At 51.1% G+C, this 17,160-nt stretch overlaps 1 protein-coding gene across 1 annotated transcript in view; it reads left to right on the top strand.

Moving 5' to 3' along the window:
* The first annotated feature begins 2,084 nt into the window (after positions 1-2,084).
* Positions 2,085-17,160, top strand: part of LOC126571098 (protein bowel) — a 41,977-nt gene continuing 26,901 nt past the window's right edge. The window contains exon 1 of the mRNA XM_050229365.1: positions 2,085-3,354. The gene's annotated coding sequence lies outside the window, so the exon portion shown is untranslated. The remainder of the gene's footprint in view (positions 3,355-17,160) is intronic.

Raw genomic sequence — 17,160 nt, 5'->3', positions numbered from 1 at the left:
TACCTCGTCGAACGCGACAATGGGTCAATCCCGTACTCTGTGATGGTCAAAAAGGACACTTTTTACACCATTTTCCTTTCTGGCCTGTGAGCGATGTAATGGTGAGCGTAGAATGCACGGATCAAAATTATGTTTTGTGGCCAAAAAGTGTCTGAGATGCCGACGATCCCACTGTTTCTGCGATTCCGACGCAAGATCACGCCAACCCGAACCGTTGTCAGTGGGTTGCAAGAGTATTTTGTTCGAATTCGCCTTCCACCAAAACGGCCAGAGCAGCTTCACTCTTTTCCTCCTTCTTGCCACCTTCATTCTACGCTTTCCTCAAACCAGCAAACCGATCCGCGAAGCATCATCACCGTCGTGCTGCAGCGTTTGCTGCGCTGTACTCCACTTACGATCCACTTTGGCCACGGGGCCTTTTGCCGCATGGCGGTTACGGTTTGCATGCGAAAGGCCATTAGGATGGTTTGCGTCTAGCCGATTGCGCCGAAGGTTCCGACATCTCTCCAATAGAAATGGTTTCACTCCACGCAGACAGACCAAGGCCCCGTGTCCAAGCGTCCCCTCTTGGACGATGATTTAACGGACAACGAGACAGCCAGCCTGCCAGGGTGACGGGGGGAAAAACTGAACGCCCTAGCACGGCATGTGTGGCGTTGTCCAGCGCAGTGAGGGTGGCGTAAAGTCCGTGCGGTGTGAAAGGGCAGTGCTTCCAGGCCGCGAAAGGAGAGCAAGAGTTCAGTAACCGCGCCCGCTCCGGGGGATGCCAGGGATCGTCGTCATCTTCGTCGTCGTCGGCGTTGGCCAGCAGCTCGGTGCTCGGTGGGGACACCGTACACCAGGGATCGGGCTACATGTAACGGATTAAGGAAACATTAAAAAGCCATTTCGTCTTAATGATGGTCGTGCTGTGGATTAGCGATGTTTTCGGAAAGTTGCCTTTCGACTTCTGAAACTGTTTGTTAGATAGACATTCGCCTAAAGATGGCCCAGGGTGTGCATGTTGTGGCTGCTGGAAGCTGGAAAATAATTAAATGAAAGCATAATTATTTGATAAACAAACCATTCCACAATCGGTGAATCGTAACGCGACATGCTGGCGTGATTCGCACCAATCTCGTCTTATCTCAAGTGCCGTCCATAAAGGCACTTCACTTAAGGGTCTGCCCCGGTGACGTTGTGGCCAATTAACTGGCGTCGGAGTGGACTGCCACCGACATCACAGTTAATGGTGCTGCACGGTGGCACGGTGGCTCAGTGGCGTCCGCATATCGCACGCTGCGTTAAATGTTATCAATGCAAATTGCCGTTTCCAGGGCGCTCGCTGCACCATCGATCATCCCCATGCCACGACACAGTTGCATCTCGGAAGCTGCAGCAGCAGCGGTCCAGTGGCCTTTAAATCGCCGCAACGCCACCATATCAGCAGGAGTCAATCTGTTTTTCCCGGTCAAACTGCTGCTGCTGTTGCGTGCGGTCATCTCTCTTCTGTTCGTGGTGATGCTGTTGCTGCTGCTGCTGCTGGTAGTGGTATCTATCTTGTCCGCCGCCCGAAGAGCGCAATTCCAATGGGTTTAAGCCTTTGAGTCCGTGGTGTGTCCACAAGCACGCACACCACTCGTTTGTCCAGCAAAAAACCGGCTTTTCTCGTTCATCTCGATCGTAGCAGCAGCAGCAGCAGCAGCAGAAGCAGTTCGAACGATCGTACGTCAGTAGAGGAGCTTTAAGCTGATCACGCGCACCACCCCTTAGGCGAGGATCGTTGTGTGCGTGAGCTGGCGACATTCCTGGGAAGGGTTGAAGCACCTGCGAGAACACGGTGTGTGTCGGTTGCTACCAGCGCAGCCAAGAGGTAGAGTGAGCAGCTAAGAGATAGACGCTGGTCTGTTTACTCTTCCCGGCCAGCCATCCAACCGTACGCACACCAAACGATGGCAGACGCAATAGAAAGCTCGTGGATGGCGATTGTTACCAATACAGTTCAACGCAAGGGTCTCTGTGTGTGCGTGAGTTGTTTGGTCAAGTTGTTGTACAACAACAGTTTGGCCTGGACGAGCCGCGCCGCTTCTCAGAAGTGATCCGTATCCTGAAGACGCAAGACCTGCGCACCGTCGCCGTTCACGTCGCGTTCGATAACGTTCGACCCTGAGTGCGCGAGTGAGAAGAAGCCGTCGGCGATCTGTAGTGCTCTGTTCGAAGACGGAAAATGGTGTCAATTGTGCTTCGAGTGTGAAGATAGAAAACACAGTTCGTGTCGCGGAGCGAAAATGAAAGATTGATAAACATCGACTAGATGTTTGGAAATTATCTAACAGCGAAAAAGAAAGCGAGTGATTGATACAGCTTCCAAACAAAGTGTTAAGTGAAATAGGTGAAAAATGTGAGTAAAACCTGACCACAAAAGCGCATGAAGAAAAGGATCAAAGTTCGTACACAAAAAGTGGAAACAAAGAAAGAAGAAGAAGAAGCACGGCGGTGCAAAAGGGATAAGCCGGCTGAGCGAAATGAAAGGAAAAGAGGATTACAAAAGTTAAGTGCGATTTTTGCTGTGTGCCTCCGATGCTGATGCTGAATGATGATGGTGATGGTGCCGGTTGATGCTAACGGTGGTGGGTTGGGCTGCAAAATATCGAGAGAAGTCAATCCCAGGATCAAGCAGTGGTGAATGTGTACGGTTCCAGATTAAAGTGCTAAAGAGAAGAGAAAAGAAAGCCCCAGCAAACCAACAAAGAAAGCAGAAGCAGAGAAAGAAAGAAAGAACGAAAGAAAAACAAACAACAGTGATGATGATGATGATGATGGTCAACCAGCGCAAGGGTCGCTTCAGGGGTTGAAGAAAGAATGCAATGTCCCGCGCCTAGAATGGGAAGAGTGCAACCAAGTGGGAGCAAAGTGGTGAGGGAAGTGAAGGTAACCCAAGGCTAACGTGGTGTGTTCGTGTATCTGTGGTGCAGCTTCACGTGCTGGGTGGCTAAAGCTCCCCCCGCAGGGTGGAATAACGATTTTTTTGGGGATTAAACAGACGAGCAGGCAAGGTTGACATCTCGGTCTCTCGGCCAGATCTAGAGAACGACGCAACGATCGCGCCAGTTCCCGCTTCAATTCAATCAAAACTCAAAACCAAGCGAAAGCCAGTGACGTGCCCTATAGCATCTGGAGGTGATCGGGCAAAGTGAATGCCAGCGCATGTTCCGTGTGTTCCGATAACCGCAGCCTCGAAGTGATTAAATAGATTGTTGTGTAGCTGTTGCTGTCAGTTACTACCTGGAGGCCACTAGTGGAAAAGAATTTAAATCGGCGCAGCAGCAAACAACACAACGACAACAGTTAAGCAGACTTGAAGCAGCTAACCTGGTAAGTGCTAGATAACGATCGACGTATTATCGATTCTGTATCGCAATTGGATTGGGAACACCTGTTCTGATCTGTCAACTATTCCGCATAATAGAGCAACTTTCAATGTTAATTTGAAAGTGCCTCAGTGCTGTGTGCTCTCGTGAGGAGTATTTACATCCAACCAGCGTGTCAGTCATGAATTGAATGCATTCTGAATGGCCGATCGGCGGTTCAACGGAATGGAAAGCAATCATATGTTTCCATTTGGTTGATAATACGGATAAAATGGATTACTCGATTTTATCTCGTTGCTGATGATGAGTCTCAATCAGTGTTTAACACTATTAAACACTTTCCGCTCCCCCACTCTTCGCCCCCTCTTCTGGCCACTATTTATGAAAACTCATAACTCCATTCCACAGCGCAAGCCAGGAGCGAGCAATTTTCCAGCTCACTGAAAAGGAAATCCCAATGCATATGAAAAAAAAAATACAAATGCAATAAATGCCCATCCATTGTTGCAAAAGAGCTGGGGTATGGATTTAATTTTCTCTATTAAATAAATCACTCCCTGGTACCGGGGAGGGGTGCCTTTCAAGTTCCACCACCACAACGATGAAGTTGCGTGGCCAGCACATTAATGTCCCTCATTTACGGGTCATTTCATTTTGTTTTTAAAAACCGAAACTCGATTATCTCTCGATTGCTCATAATAATGGGCCTGTGGGTCTACCGATGATCGTTATGCTGCACATCCGATTGCCATACAACGTGAAGCTCTTGAATGGCGCCCTGACGAACGAACACACGCCCTGTGCATACGAATCGAAATCAATTAGAACGACAGTCCTACCGGATGTTGTTGACTCGACGCACACCGTCCTTTCCTGGGTGCGATGATTTATGGTTGCCCCTCCTTCCAGGTAGCTCCCGAAGACAATCGACGACTTCCGACTTCTGGTCGACCGGTCGTGAGTTGGAACCAAACTCTGGTAGCCGAAACACGGGGTTGACCCGCATCCGTACGGGCGCACAACCCACGGTCTTACTCACCTGTTTTTATTAACAAAATGGATCCCTCCGATATCATTAGCATCGCGGCGCCATAACTCAAAGTTGCTGCTCCGGTCGAAAATTCAAAGAAAGAAACAACAAAAAAAGATCTGTTACAGGTCATCGCGTCAGGGGAGTGGGGAGGGAGGATGATCTCAAAGGAGGTGTTTTTATTCGCCCGGTGAATGACCAATTTAAACCACTTTCCAAATTCGCACCGGGCGTGCGTGAGTGTGACGTGCGGTCCGAGTGTCCGGCAGATCGCCATGCCACCGACACGACGCCCACGATGGTGGACGAGCAGCTGAGGATTGGGAATTGATTTTTTATATATATTTTTTTTGGGAATGAGCTGGCGGGGATCCTCTCGGGATGCCCCTAAGCAGTTGGTCAGCAGCAACAGCAAAACATCTTTCCACCGTTGCTGCTACGGATGTCGCGTTCGGGCATAACCGATTCACAACCGATTACGGTTGCTACATTTAAATGCTGCAACAGCTACCTATTCGTCTGGCCTGTCCGGTCCGGCAGGCTGGCAGGTTGTAGTGACGATTATTAATGACATTTAAGGTGCGCTCTCATGGACAGTCTTGGTTGGACAGCGAACGTGGGCACGATCTGACGATGATCTTGCGCGCGCGACGATAGAGTAGACCCCAAGAGAGGCCAGGAGCCGGGGACGAGGGAAACAATCATTTAATTTATTGAAAACGAATAAAACTAACAATAAAAACGATCGTAACGTGGTGCGCGTTCGGCCACGATCCAGCCATACGCGAGGCCTCTCCTGGCTTGCTTTCCCCCCCCGCTGGGTTGTGTTTTTGGTTCGAGCATTTTATGCGCTCACCTTATCCTCGTCCACTCCTTCCTTTCTGTTCCATTCTTTTGGGATGGTGAGATAAGTCTGTGATGGCGATCGACGCGCAGAGTGTTTCCTGGATGCTGCGTTTGCTAAAAACCTTTTTAATGCTTGTAGAGCAAAGCAGTTCGGTTATGAGTTTGAAGCATCGAAACTATGTTGAATAAAGTGGAGCCCACATTTTGCGAAAAATCGTCCACTCGCCATCACGGGAAGACATAACTCCAATCCAATCGGTCCCTTTCGATCGATCGGTGCTACCATGCTGTGAGGCCCGTGCTTCGAATGAATGGATTCGCGCATTCGCCAACGGCAACGGCAGCAGCGGTGACGATGTAACAATCATAATTTACGCGATTTTATGACAAAATCCGCTCCATCAAATGGGGCCATCACTGACCATGGCGCCGCGTCGTTAGGTTATCGCCTAGACGGGATCTCTCTCTCTCTCTCTTCGATGAAATCCCGGCCGGAAATCGAACTTGAGTTGATGAGCCGGACCAGATAACTGCCTGCCTGCCCGGCCACGATTCCGAACGATTATTGATCGAGAACGAAAGCAACGGAAGCTGGACCGACGCTCCGAAAAAGGGGGGAAACGAAAGCACTAAGGAGGGTTAAGTGCCAAGAGAAGGAATGGAGGTAAGGAAGGGGAGAGATCGCTAATTTAATCAGCAGCATAATGCTTCCCGTTTTTTCCGCGCTACCCCCACCAAGGGGGAGTGAAGAGTTCCTACATTTTTCTTTCCTCCCTTCCGGTTGCGCTCCAGTCCGCTCCGCTACTGTCGACACATTGGCACATGGGACTCAACTCCCACCAACCCCCCGGGGACCGTAGCCAAGGCCATTTCTCACATCGCCGGTTCAGCAGTTTTGTAGTTTGGTTGTTGCGTTAATTTAAAGGTTTCTTTTTTTCCTTTTTTTGGTTGCCGGCTTCGGCAATCTGGCCACGTCAGCGATTCATTTCTTCTTTCCCTTGCAACCCTCTCTCTTCATTTTTTCCCGTTCGTTGTTGTTTATTGTTTTTGTTCGCCAGTCCACCAGTCTCCAGCCTAGCGCTTTAATCAGTTCGCAGTTGCTCTCTGTCAGTCAGATCGTTTCTGCTGACCTGGCACCATATTTTACTCTCGCGAGATGGCCTTTCCAATGTGTATGTATGTGTTTGCTGGCTGTCGCTGACAGTCAGCGGATTTGGTTGATTGTTTCCTCAAGTTTTGTTCGTTGGGTTCCGCATCTTCTGGCCAGCTTTGGATGTTTTCTTTTCCCCATTTCCTTAACTGCAACTAATTTGCTCCTCTGTCTGCCTGTCTGTCTTTGTGTATTTGGATGCCTTTTTTTCTTTAGCAGCATCAGCACCACAATACAGCGTTCCGCCGTGACAAACGTGGGAAATCCGCTCTGCGAGCTCAAACAGGAAAGGCCAAGAGCGGTGCAGAAGGAGGAGAAGGTAGTGGATGGATGCGGCCATCGCGCAAGAAGTGGCAGGTCCGATGCTACTGCGCTAGCTACCGATCCTCATGCATTCGTTATGCCGTTTGGCTTCCGTTTGCTTTAATGTTGTTTCGGCTCTCCAACTCACCAAAGATCTCCAGCTCGCAGACGTGCGCTCCCGGCTCTCGTTGAAGCTCCGAGCCCCGCGGAGCCATCTACTGTTTGGATAAGCGGGTAGCAGCGAGCCACTTCCGTTCATTAGCAAAGCATCCTCCGCAGAGCAACATTTTCGCCTCTTGATCGATTCGGTTCGATTGATTAAGTCTCGATTCACCGTTTCAAGTAAGCTTTCGGGCGTTCGGTGGTCCATTTTGCGCCTCTGCTCCACTCGATCAAATTCACATAAAACCCAGTCCCGAAGAGGTGGTGGTACGGTAGCCCTCGCACTAACCTGCTTCGAGATGGATTTTAACGGGACAATAATGTTGAAACGCAAAAAAACAAAACACCGCACCGCCAACCTTGCCCGAACTGATTAGAAAGGCAAATTATGAGCTTCCTCTTCGGCTGCTGCTGCTGCTGCTGCTGTTGCTGAAGAGAACAGCCCACCACCACCTCTTGATGGCTCGTTAGCATAAAGAAGCTGCAGAGGCGAAGCGAGGCAGCGCAGAAACATGTCGCTTCCTAATTGCTTTTTATTGTAAACAGCGCTTCCACCACGATGCTAAGAGGGGCGAAAGGGAGATGTAAGAGGATGGTAGCCACCCAGTGGAATACACTTAGCCAGCGTTCGTTCGCTTCGCAATCGCATTCGATTCGACGGCCGATGAATCGATTGAAGCCATGCGGCCCTCATAAAAAGAAGAGTAGAAGAAGGAAGAGAAACAGGGGAAGGAGAGGGAGGTGGTTGTTTGAGGCGTTACCGAGTTTTCCACATTTCCACAAAAATCCCATTCCAACACCATCAACTGGCACGCCTACGCGCGCGATGACGCGAGGAACGATGGATGACGCGTCGCCTAGACAAGAGACAAGAGACCCCCAGACACAGCAGCAGCCGTCTAGGAAGAAGGGACAAGACAAAGAAAGAGAGACAGAGAGAGAGACTGAAAAGCAATAACAATAATTTTACGGAGCCATAAAATTTACCATAAAATTATAAGAATTGAATTTGATTTAAAATACATCGCGTCCAGTTCGGGCTCGCGTGTTTGCTCTTGGCCATTTCGACCACTAGGGGCGACCGTCGTCGTGGGTCATGGGTGACTCGATGTTCCCCCCCCCCCCCCCCCTCAAAAAGAGGAAAAGGCTTATCGACCTCACTATATGCTGGTGGTACAAGTTCCCCAACTGCCATCAAAGTAACCCTCGAGCGTAGGACTCCTCCTAAGCTTTCTTTACTCTCGAAGGAAACGCAGTAGCACTTGGCTGGCTACGAATCGGAGAGCCGTCCCGTGGTCACCGTGCATCGATCTGGAACGAAACGGCTTCTGACAGTTCGGCCCCAAGATGAAGGGAGGAGGTTCCATCTTCGACTCTCTTGCTGCACTACTTGCGGGGAGACCAGACTAGGATGCGTCCACTGACCATTGGGACCTTTACGACGTCGTCGACGTCGATGTTTGGCCGTTATGCGAAGCGGAAAATTACGACTTCTGAACCAGCAGCAGCAGCAGCAGCAGCGCCGGGTTCACTCACGTGGTTGGCCTTGTTTTCCCGTGTCCCCCCTCTCGTCCGCATCCACAATCCGCAATGGCATCGGCCAGTTCTTTCTTTTACTGCGCGCACCCAAACTCCCATAAGGAACGCCCGAGGCCATGCTGCTTTTTGTTGTTGTTCCCGTCACTCATGTATTATGCATCGGCCGAGTGTGCGGTGGAAAGGGTTTTTGCTTAACGCTCGCCTGCCAACAAGGCTTGTCTGTTTGTTTCGATTTGAATAAGTGAGGGAGGGAACACTGTAATTAACATTCCTGGCAGAGATGTCCAACCCTCCCAGCAACCAGATTCCAAAGGCTAACAAGTCGAAGTACAGTAGCAGGAAGCCGGTCTTCATTTCAGGCTGCAGCGAATTTCATTTCAATTGTTGAACTTCAAGCCTCAGTTATTCACTTCATATCAGATCTTGGGGCGATCCACGGATTTCACGAACGGCGAACCACGGATCCACAGCGCCACTATCGATATTAATTAATCTCTCGCGCTCGGGCTGTAAAACCGTGGCCAGGTCCTAAGCGTCCAATTTTTTATTACCACCCCGGAGCTGATCGGCTATGAATAGCGAATTAGGAGGTGTTTGGATGGAAGGCGACGACGACGGTGAACGCACTGTGAAGATGACGAACTGTCGACGAGTCGCTTCTCTTTTATACCTTTAATACCCACTTTTGGAAACGGAAAACATAGTTCCGGAGGACCGTAGGAATCGATCATCGTGACAAATTGAGTTGCCGGACAAGCGATGGACGCTGGGGTACGTGGTGATGATCGTAAAATGCTGCACTCCTAGCTCCAGCTCCAGCTCCAGCTCAGGGTTGACCAGGCTGACCGAAAAAATGCCTGACCATAACCTCCGGCTAACGAACCAACGGGGTAACGGTGTGGCCATAAAAAAAAGGAAACCCTGGGCGCTGCAAAGGAGCTTAACGAAGCTTAGCACATGATGGGAGAGAGAGAAAGAGAGAGACCCCCGTTGTGGTCAAGCCATACAAAAATGAGGGGACTCGTCGTCGGATCGAATTACAAGCGACCAAATCCGCGTCCCCGTCACCAATCGCACCCGGGGGTGAACCCGTGGTCTTCCGGTTCAATCACTCCACGCTCTACTTACCAGCAGCAGCAGCAGCAGCAGCAGTAGTCGGGAAAGGGAGTTGACCTACGCTTCAGGTCGTCAAGACGCGTCGTAACCACCACGGAGCCCGTAGTTGAGGTGCTGTGCAACTCAACTGTCGGTCTAGTGCTTCTCGTGGACCGAGATTGCTTGGTTGGGTGAGAATTTACGATCGAAAAGATGGCGGAACCTTGGACCTAATCCAGCGGGGTGCGATCTACAACACGTACCCGCTACTCGTTGCGGCGACACTAGGCTTCCGGCGTTTAGGCTTCTACCTAACAAGAAGGTCCGCCCGGACGCCCGGATGCCGATGATAATCCTCCGGAATGCGCGACGCGACATTAAACATTCATGCAATTCCTCCTACCGTTCGCCATTAAAATCACTTCAATCCGCGGTGCAATCGGTGCGGTGTAACAACCGCACCAGAGACTCTCCGGTAACTTCCGAGGCGACTGAAGCTGACCGGCACTGACGCGAACGTCCGTGGTCTTCTCTATCCCATCCCATCGCACAACCTCCTGTCTTTTTGCGCTAACGAGGGCGCGAAAGACCCATCAATGTCCGTAATTAAAACTTCACATTTCATCCCCACCCCCAACGGACAGCCCCTCTGTCTCTAGTGGAAGATAGAAAGACCTGATCTTCCTCCATTCCACCGATGCTTATTGGCATTCCGCCTCCAGAGGGCGCCCCGAGAAGATTTGTAATTTTATGATCCACAGCAGTGGCCACAGCAGCAGCAGCAACATGCCAAAAGGGTGGTGGCAGTCAGTTGTTGTGGTGGTGCTGGTGGGTTGAGCTCGACTTTCCTACTTTAATTTTTATGGTATCGTAAAATTATAAAAATTATACCGCGCACCACCGCCGCGGTCACGGTACGGTCGGAGGGGTTGCCTGCCCTGGTGTTGCGCCTGAGAGGGGTGGGATGCGTCGAGCAGTGCGTAACCACCACTGTACGCGCTACAACCTAAGGCCTTGTGCTGCTACCTCCTCTTTAGCGAATCACAACAAGCATCATCCTCCCAGCGTCGTTGCTGCTGCTGATTACTGACCACGGCTGGCCAGTCTATCTGCCGCGAAAAATTTGAAGAGAAACAAGGGCACTTGCCCCGTTTGCTCCAGAGTTGACGGTGCAGTAGTATCACAACCACCACAACTACAAAGCACCCTGGGTGCCTAGTTTAAATTAATTTATTTCCAAAACTATTAAATTAAAGTTTTACGAGTCTCATGCCCTCATCCCCTCGTGGGAGAGAAAGAGAGACTGCGAGAATTGACCAGAACAGAACCCCCTCCCGCACAGACCTCCATTTCAATCCTTCTCCAAAACAGGGGGTGGTTTTATGGTTCTTCCACTTTAAGGTGTTTGTGGAGACATTCGGTGGCCTCTCGGTGAAGAGCGGCAGATTGATGGGACCGTCACTGTCCGGGTTCGGTATACCGTTAGAACCGTTGGCGGTGCTTGCAATGTGGATAATACGCGCGTTCGCGCAGTTCATTCCATCTTCGGTTGGATTCGTCAAAAATTTATTTATATAAAAAGAGAAGTAGAATACGCATTGTGAGGTGCGAAGGGGGGACCTGGAGTTTGAGAGTCCGCCTCCCGACGGCCAGATCTACCGCCGCTGCCGTCGCCGTTCATTATCTTGATCCCTTCCTCGCGAGAGCGCGCGCGCGCAACGTGCTCGAACCTATCATTTACCATCTTCACCCACAATCGGGCCTCTTTGCACGATCCTCACTCCTCACTTCTACTGTTGCTGCTGCTGCTGCTGCTGCTACTCTGTGAGATAAGAGTCCAAGAAGACGTCGACGACGACGATGGTGAGGATGGCGATGACGACGATGAGGCCGCATTTCAGTCCGCATACCAATCAAGCGGTAATAAATTGAAAAAATGTTAAGATAACAATCAGTTTCATTTTACCTCCTCGAGATACACAGAGAAAGAGAGAGAGAGGGAGAGAAAGAGCAAGAGTGAAAGAGAAGCGACCTGTTCCCCAACGAGAACCACCGAAGCTGTAAGAAGGCGAACGAACTGCACACAAGGAACGGAGTGAATGCGGTGATGGCGACGACGATCATGATGATGATGATGGTGGTGATGATGATGACGACGACGATATGGCCCGGTGTTTGGAATGGGGCCCAGCACAGCACCCCCGACCCCAAACACAACAACAATGTTTCATGCAGCACCTCATCGGCAGCAGACACCGACTTTAAGCTGCCTTTTTGGAGGCTGCGCACACCGATCTTCTGCTGCTGTTGCTGCTTTGGCCTCTATAAGACACATTCCCGGAGGCAGCGACGTTCTCGCGCATCGGTCGCAATGGCTGACTTGCCTTCCTTTTATGCTCTCCGGCTCCCCCCCCTCTAACGCTTCTGTTCAGTCGTGTGTCGCACTGTGTGTGCTTGTAAGCTCGTTACGCATACCAACACGCCGGCCACAGCATCTCGCGCCACGAAGAACTCCACCGTTGGAGACGGTTATCGTAACGTTCGCATCTCGGTATGAGGACCGCAAGTCCACCGTCTCTCGATAATGAATGCCCCTTGCCTGGTGTCCGTTTTTCCCTTGATGGAACGCGGATCTGGTGGTCGAGGAGCATTAATTTGGCAGGACCAAAGCAAGGGGGGAAAAGGAGAGCGCACGCAAAAGCGCGATTTTAATTGTAATTTATGTTTCTCCAGCGACGAATTAATTGTTACCGAATGGTCGTGGAGTAGTGTACCCTCTGGGATCACTTATCTTGCGATACGGCTAAGAGATGATCGGACATTCATTTTCGGGAACCAAACCAAACAGGCGACCAAGAATTGCGAGGGGAAAATGAGAAACAAATCGAAATGCTGCTGCTGCTGCTGCAATCCAATCAGAACAAATGATAAGGTTGTTGGGCCTAATTGAATTCCATTAGTCAAACATTGGGTTCACCATTCGTGCTCTTGATGACCTGGAAAGAAAAGATGGCAAATCGACTTCGTTATCTAGCAGCACACCAGACACCACAGTTACCGTTATCAGACGCTTGGAAGTGGAAGTTTTTGGGAGCTACGCCGCATCGCCGATGACCACGATGCTGTGCACACCACCCAGTGTTACGAACGCACAAGATGCTCCGACGGGTTGCTTCGGTAACGGCTTCAGGTCACGGGGCGTTCGGGGTTCACTAATGGTTTATGCAAAAACCCTCGGCGTGGAACGTGAAATCGAATGAATGAATACGAAGAGGCCGAATTCGTTCCATTCGCTTGCGCGAAATCCACATCGTCCACAGTCCATCGTGGCTTGGTCAGGCCTCGTGAAGGACCCTTTCGGCGTTGGTTTCTCTTCGACTTCGCCATCGCCACCGCATCGCGACGCAAGCGAGTGAGACAATCGAACAAGGTCTGACCGAAGGTCCACTTCGCTCCGCGCTGTGTGCTGCGCTGCATGCTTTCCAACATCTTCCATCTTGTGTTGAACGTCTCGGTCCTCGAGCACCGGTGAGGAGATGGGTGGGAAAGGAGCTCAAGATGAGGGATGGTGGCTCGCTGGTGTTCGGACACATTAAAAGCACTTTACAGTTCCCCTTCGATGGCGACTGCTGCTGCTGCTGTCGCTGCTGGTGATGCTGTTGTTTGCTGCCGATTTCACGACTTTTTTCAAGTGACAAGCCTTTGACAAGCGGAGATGCATGAGGTACGAGGAGACGAAAAGAGGTCTCTCGCTCTCTATCTCTCTCTCTCTCTCTCTCTCTCTCTCGTGCTCTCGTGCTCTAGAGCTCGGTCCACTGAGGCTTAAGCGGTCCTTCGATTGGATTTCCTTGGACGAGGACGGCGGGTTGGACCGCGTTGAATCATACTTTATGTTGTGGTCGGTACGAATGTGTATGTGCGCCTTCACTGTAGTCCGACCCCCCACTACCCGTCTGCACCCCATTTGGCTGCGAGGTCAGACATCTCGCAAGTTGCACCGAAAAGTAACATCTCGGCGAACAATTAACACAAGCGAGCGAGCTACGACTCCACCGAGACTTCTCGGTTGCGTTTTGTTTCGTTTCGACTTGATACTTGGTAGCAATTTGTAGAGGAGCGCGAATGAAGCGAGAACGAACAGCAAATGGACCGAAATGGTGGAGAATCGAGCGGGAATTGTTTACAATCCCTGCAGCCAGCAATCCCTTCCGTCGGGCCATCCAAACGGCAATTCCGGAAGCCAAGCGGGCCAAGGCAAAAACATGTTTTGCCCGCAATTCACCCCGGAGTTAGTGGCCTGACTACCCCTTTCCGTTGCATTCCGTACACGGCACTCCACAGATGTGGCCTTCGACCATTCCATGTTGCCGTTGCTGCTGAGGCTGCTGCTTCATCTTCATCATTCCGAGGCAGACCGCGGCAGAGTTGATGATGGGTAAGTGACGGACGAAAGCATCAAGTTACCTTTGGCCCAGCACAACAGCAACGGCGTTCTGGAGAGGTTCTCGGTGCAACATTTTAACCTCGATCGACGACCCAACCGACCGTTTGGAGCGATGAAGTTGAATGGCAACCCATTCTTCTTCTTCTCGCGTGTAGCTCCGGACTTCAAGTATGCGGTCAGCAAACACACACCCACATACACACAAACACAGCGAGCGTTCGACCACCCTCCACGCGAGACTGACTGAATCGAATGATATTGTCTTCAGGCTCAGCGACCAACGGCCATTCACGACCAGTGCCTTGTGCCCTTGGCAAAATCCTCTGGTCTGGCACGGTATTGCTGCTGCTGCTGCTGCTGTTGCTACTTTTTGCAACAGTTTGACCGCGACTCCAGTGGAATGGTGGGCGCAGTTTGTTTCGCGAACTGCCACTGCTACCGATGGTCACACTCGCAGGGTCTCTATTAATCATTCCGGTGAGCGTGCGGGGGCTGCTGCTGCTCCCTCGTACTCCCAATCACCGAACCGTTTATATTTGATCGATCTTCTCGGATCGGTAATAACCGATTTGAGTGTTCGCGGTGGAATTTTGATTAACGGCTGTTTTTGCTTCAACTTTTCGGCGCTGCAACAGAGGAATGGATTGCGGTGGTGATGGCGGATGGTTTTATTGGAGGGAATTGGAGTTTAAAGGCTCAATTCCCGACACTTTAAGCGCACCGGTGATTTCGAGAGAGTTGGCCATAAAAATGGCTGGAAAGTTTTCGAAAGATCCCCGCGATCGGATTCTGTGCTTCTCGCGATGCAATTAGGAGCGTTATAGGGTGGGAGGAGAGGCCCACCACCCTCCAACCTCGGTCGTCCCTTTCGAAACAGTCAGCCACAACCAAAGTTTGAAGTCCGGTTGGATCGTGCGAGAGAGAGAGAGAGAGACCGCCAGGGCAACAGGGCGAAGGCTCAACAATAGCTCAGCGACAACAACGTGGCCACCGCTCGAACCGAGATTCCTTTCTACGTCGCACCGTCGCAACCCTCGAGACCACCAAGAGAGCAACTCCCTCTGGGTCTCTGGGCGGCCTTCTGGCCCCCCCTGGAGCGGGGTAGAAGCGAAGCGGTTGAAGCGAGAGGTGGAAAAGGGTTTTACAATCAGTTTGATTGAATCACCGTGATGGTGGTGCGCTCAGGCTGCGTTGATTTATCAACAAAAAAGCGCTATCCTCCCCTCCGCCCCCTGAGGCCACCACCAGGTTCCAGTTGCCGACGGCAGATGGTCCGCTCGGGGCGGCTCAGGTGGTGGTCAACATCTCGCCGGGCGCTCAAACCGCGTCAAATCAGGCGTACCATAAATCACCAAACAACCACACCGCGAGCTTAAAAAATGGCGGAACCGCGCGCACCTAGTCATCAGATGGGAGAGCGGAATAGTGGAGGAATGTGGCCCAGCAAGATGGCAGCAGCTAGATAGCATTAAGCACGGCAAACCGCGGTGCGAGATACACCGATCCGAGGGCTGATGCGCGGCATCTGTGGCCGAAGGGAAACGAATTAACCATTTGCAACCAATCAGGGGCCCAGGGGTCTCGGAATTTGATGCTCGCTCGCTGGTGGAGACCAGTTCCGTCTTGGTCTTGGTGCAGTCTCGTATGATCTGCAGGCAACTTCCAGTTCCGATTGATCTAAATTGAATCCAAAACGCATGGAACGCGTGTGAACCGTTCGTGGAAGCATAATGTATGCTTGCACGCCCCCAGAATGCTTCCGACGATGCTAATACTGCGCTTATCAGCAGCTTGCAGCAGCAGCAACGCCAGCACCAGCACGTAATCGAGCTAAAGTTCTTCCGAGGGACACACAATCTTTCATCCGTTTCCATTGCGTCGCTCCAACAACAATTAAGAGAGTCCGAAGAGAAGAAGGGGAGAGTTAACGTGCCGAGTGACGCGTTTCATTTCTCTTATCAGCTTCTCCGGGATCTGACGTATCGCATGCTCGAAGGTGACAGGTGGTGGAATGAGATCAACATACGGAGTCAGAGAATGAGAACGATGCGACCGCCTGCCGTGGAACCAAACGAGGGGGGGGCTTTCAAACCTATCTTTGAAGCTGCGAAAGAGAGCGAGAAATGTTGTTGATGAGAACGGGCCCAAGTGGAGCCCGGGGGGAGCAGCGTGATGAACGTAAATGAGTTCCAGTTTCATAAGCCAAGTGTCATAAAACAGATAAAACGGCCTTCTCGTCCGGGGGGAGGGTGTTGTGTCTTCTTCCACGAATCTCGAATATCTTTCGCACACGGAACGACCAGACCGTGGTATCGGAAGGATGGCTTCTTCTTTTTCTTTTACTTCTTCTTCGCGCCACATTACATTATCACAGACCCTGCCGGGTCGTCTCGTAGCACCATCTCGCACAGCAGGAACACGACGCTCGTCGTTCGCGTCGCCTGGCCATTTTTGCATAACAAAAGGGTGGATGCTCAAGGTCCCCGAGAGCGAGCCCGAGACGGAATTTGAATTTTCGATGAAAAATGTGTTGAATGAAAAATTCCATTTTCCCTTCACAAAACATCACAAAAGACCTCTTTCTCTCTCTCGCTTGTTGGCGAGTTTATTGTTTGATGGAGGCAATGTCCGTCCGACATTGTGGAGGAGCCCGCATTCAAAAGAATCGCGCCCATCGTGCACCAGAATTAATCCTTCCGGATATTATCGATTCGAAACTGCGCAGGTGCCGGTGCTTATCTGCAGCCCTCAACCAACGACCAGTCGTGCACGCTGAACATTGAATGGAAAATTGGAGGCGAAAAGAATAGTTTCCAAAAAACTTTCCGGACCAAAGTGCACCATTTCGCCGGAAGGGACAACGGCGTTCCATTTGTGATCGCTATAAGCAAATTGGGCAAAATGGGAAATCGAACCTCAAACAACACAAACTCCTGCAACGTAAATGGTGTTTCCCCCACCGGGGCAAGGCAACATGAATTTGAATTGTGAAGTCGCTTGCGGTAAAATTTTATTTACCTTTAAATGGATTGTAATCAACCTGAGTAGCGCAAACGGCAGCAGCAGCAGCAGCAGCGGAACCAGAAGCACCAATGGAAATGGAAGTAGCTTGCACAGCAGCAGCAGCCTGAAGGGCTCATTCTCTCTTATCAGTCCTCCCGTCCTATGCCGTGGACAAACAGACGTGATCGTGGTTGTCGTTGTCATCGCTCTCTAGCCAACGAACCAGCCAACCAGCCAG

The sequence above is a fragment of the Anopheles aquasalis genome, chromosome 2, assembly GCF_943734665.1.
Source record: "Anopheles aquasalis chromosome 2, idAnoAquaMG_Q_19, whole genome shotgun sequence".
Classification (NCBI taxonomy): Eukaryota; Metazoa; Arthropoda; class Insecta; order Diptera; family Culicidae; genus Anopheles; species Anopheles aquasalis.
The sequence above is the reverse complement of the archived record's forward strand: the minus strand, read 5'-3'. Positions and strand labels throughout refer to the sequence as shown.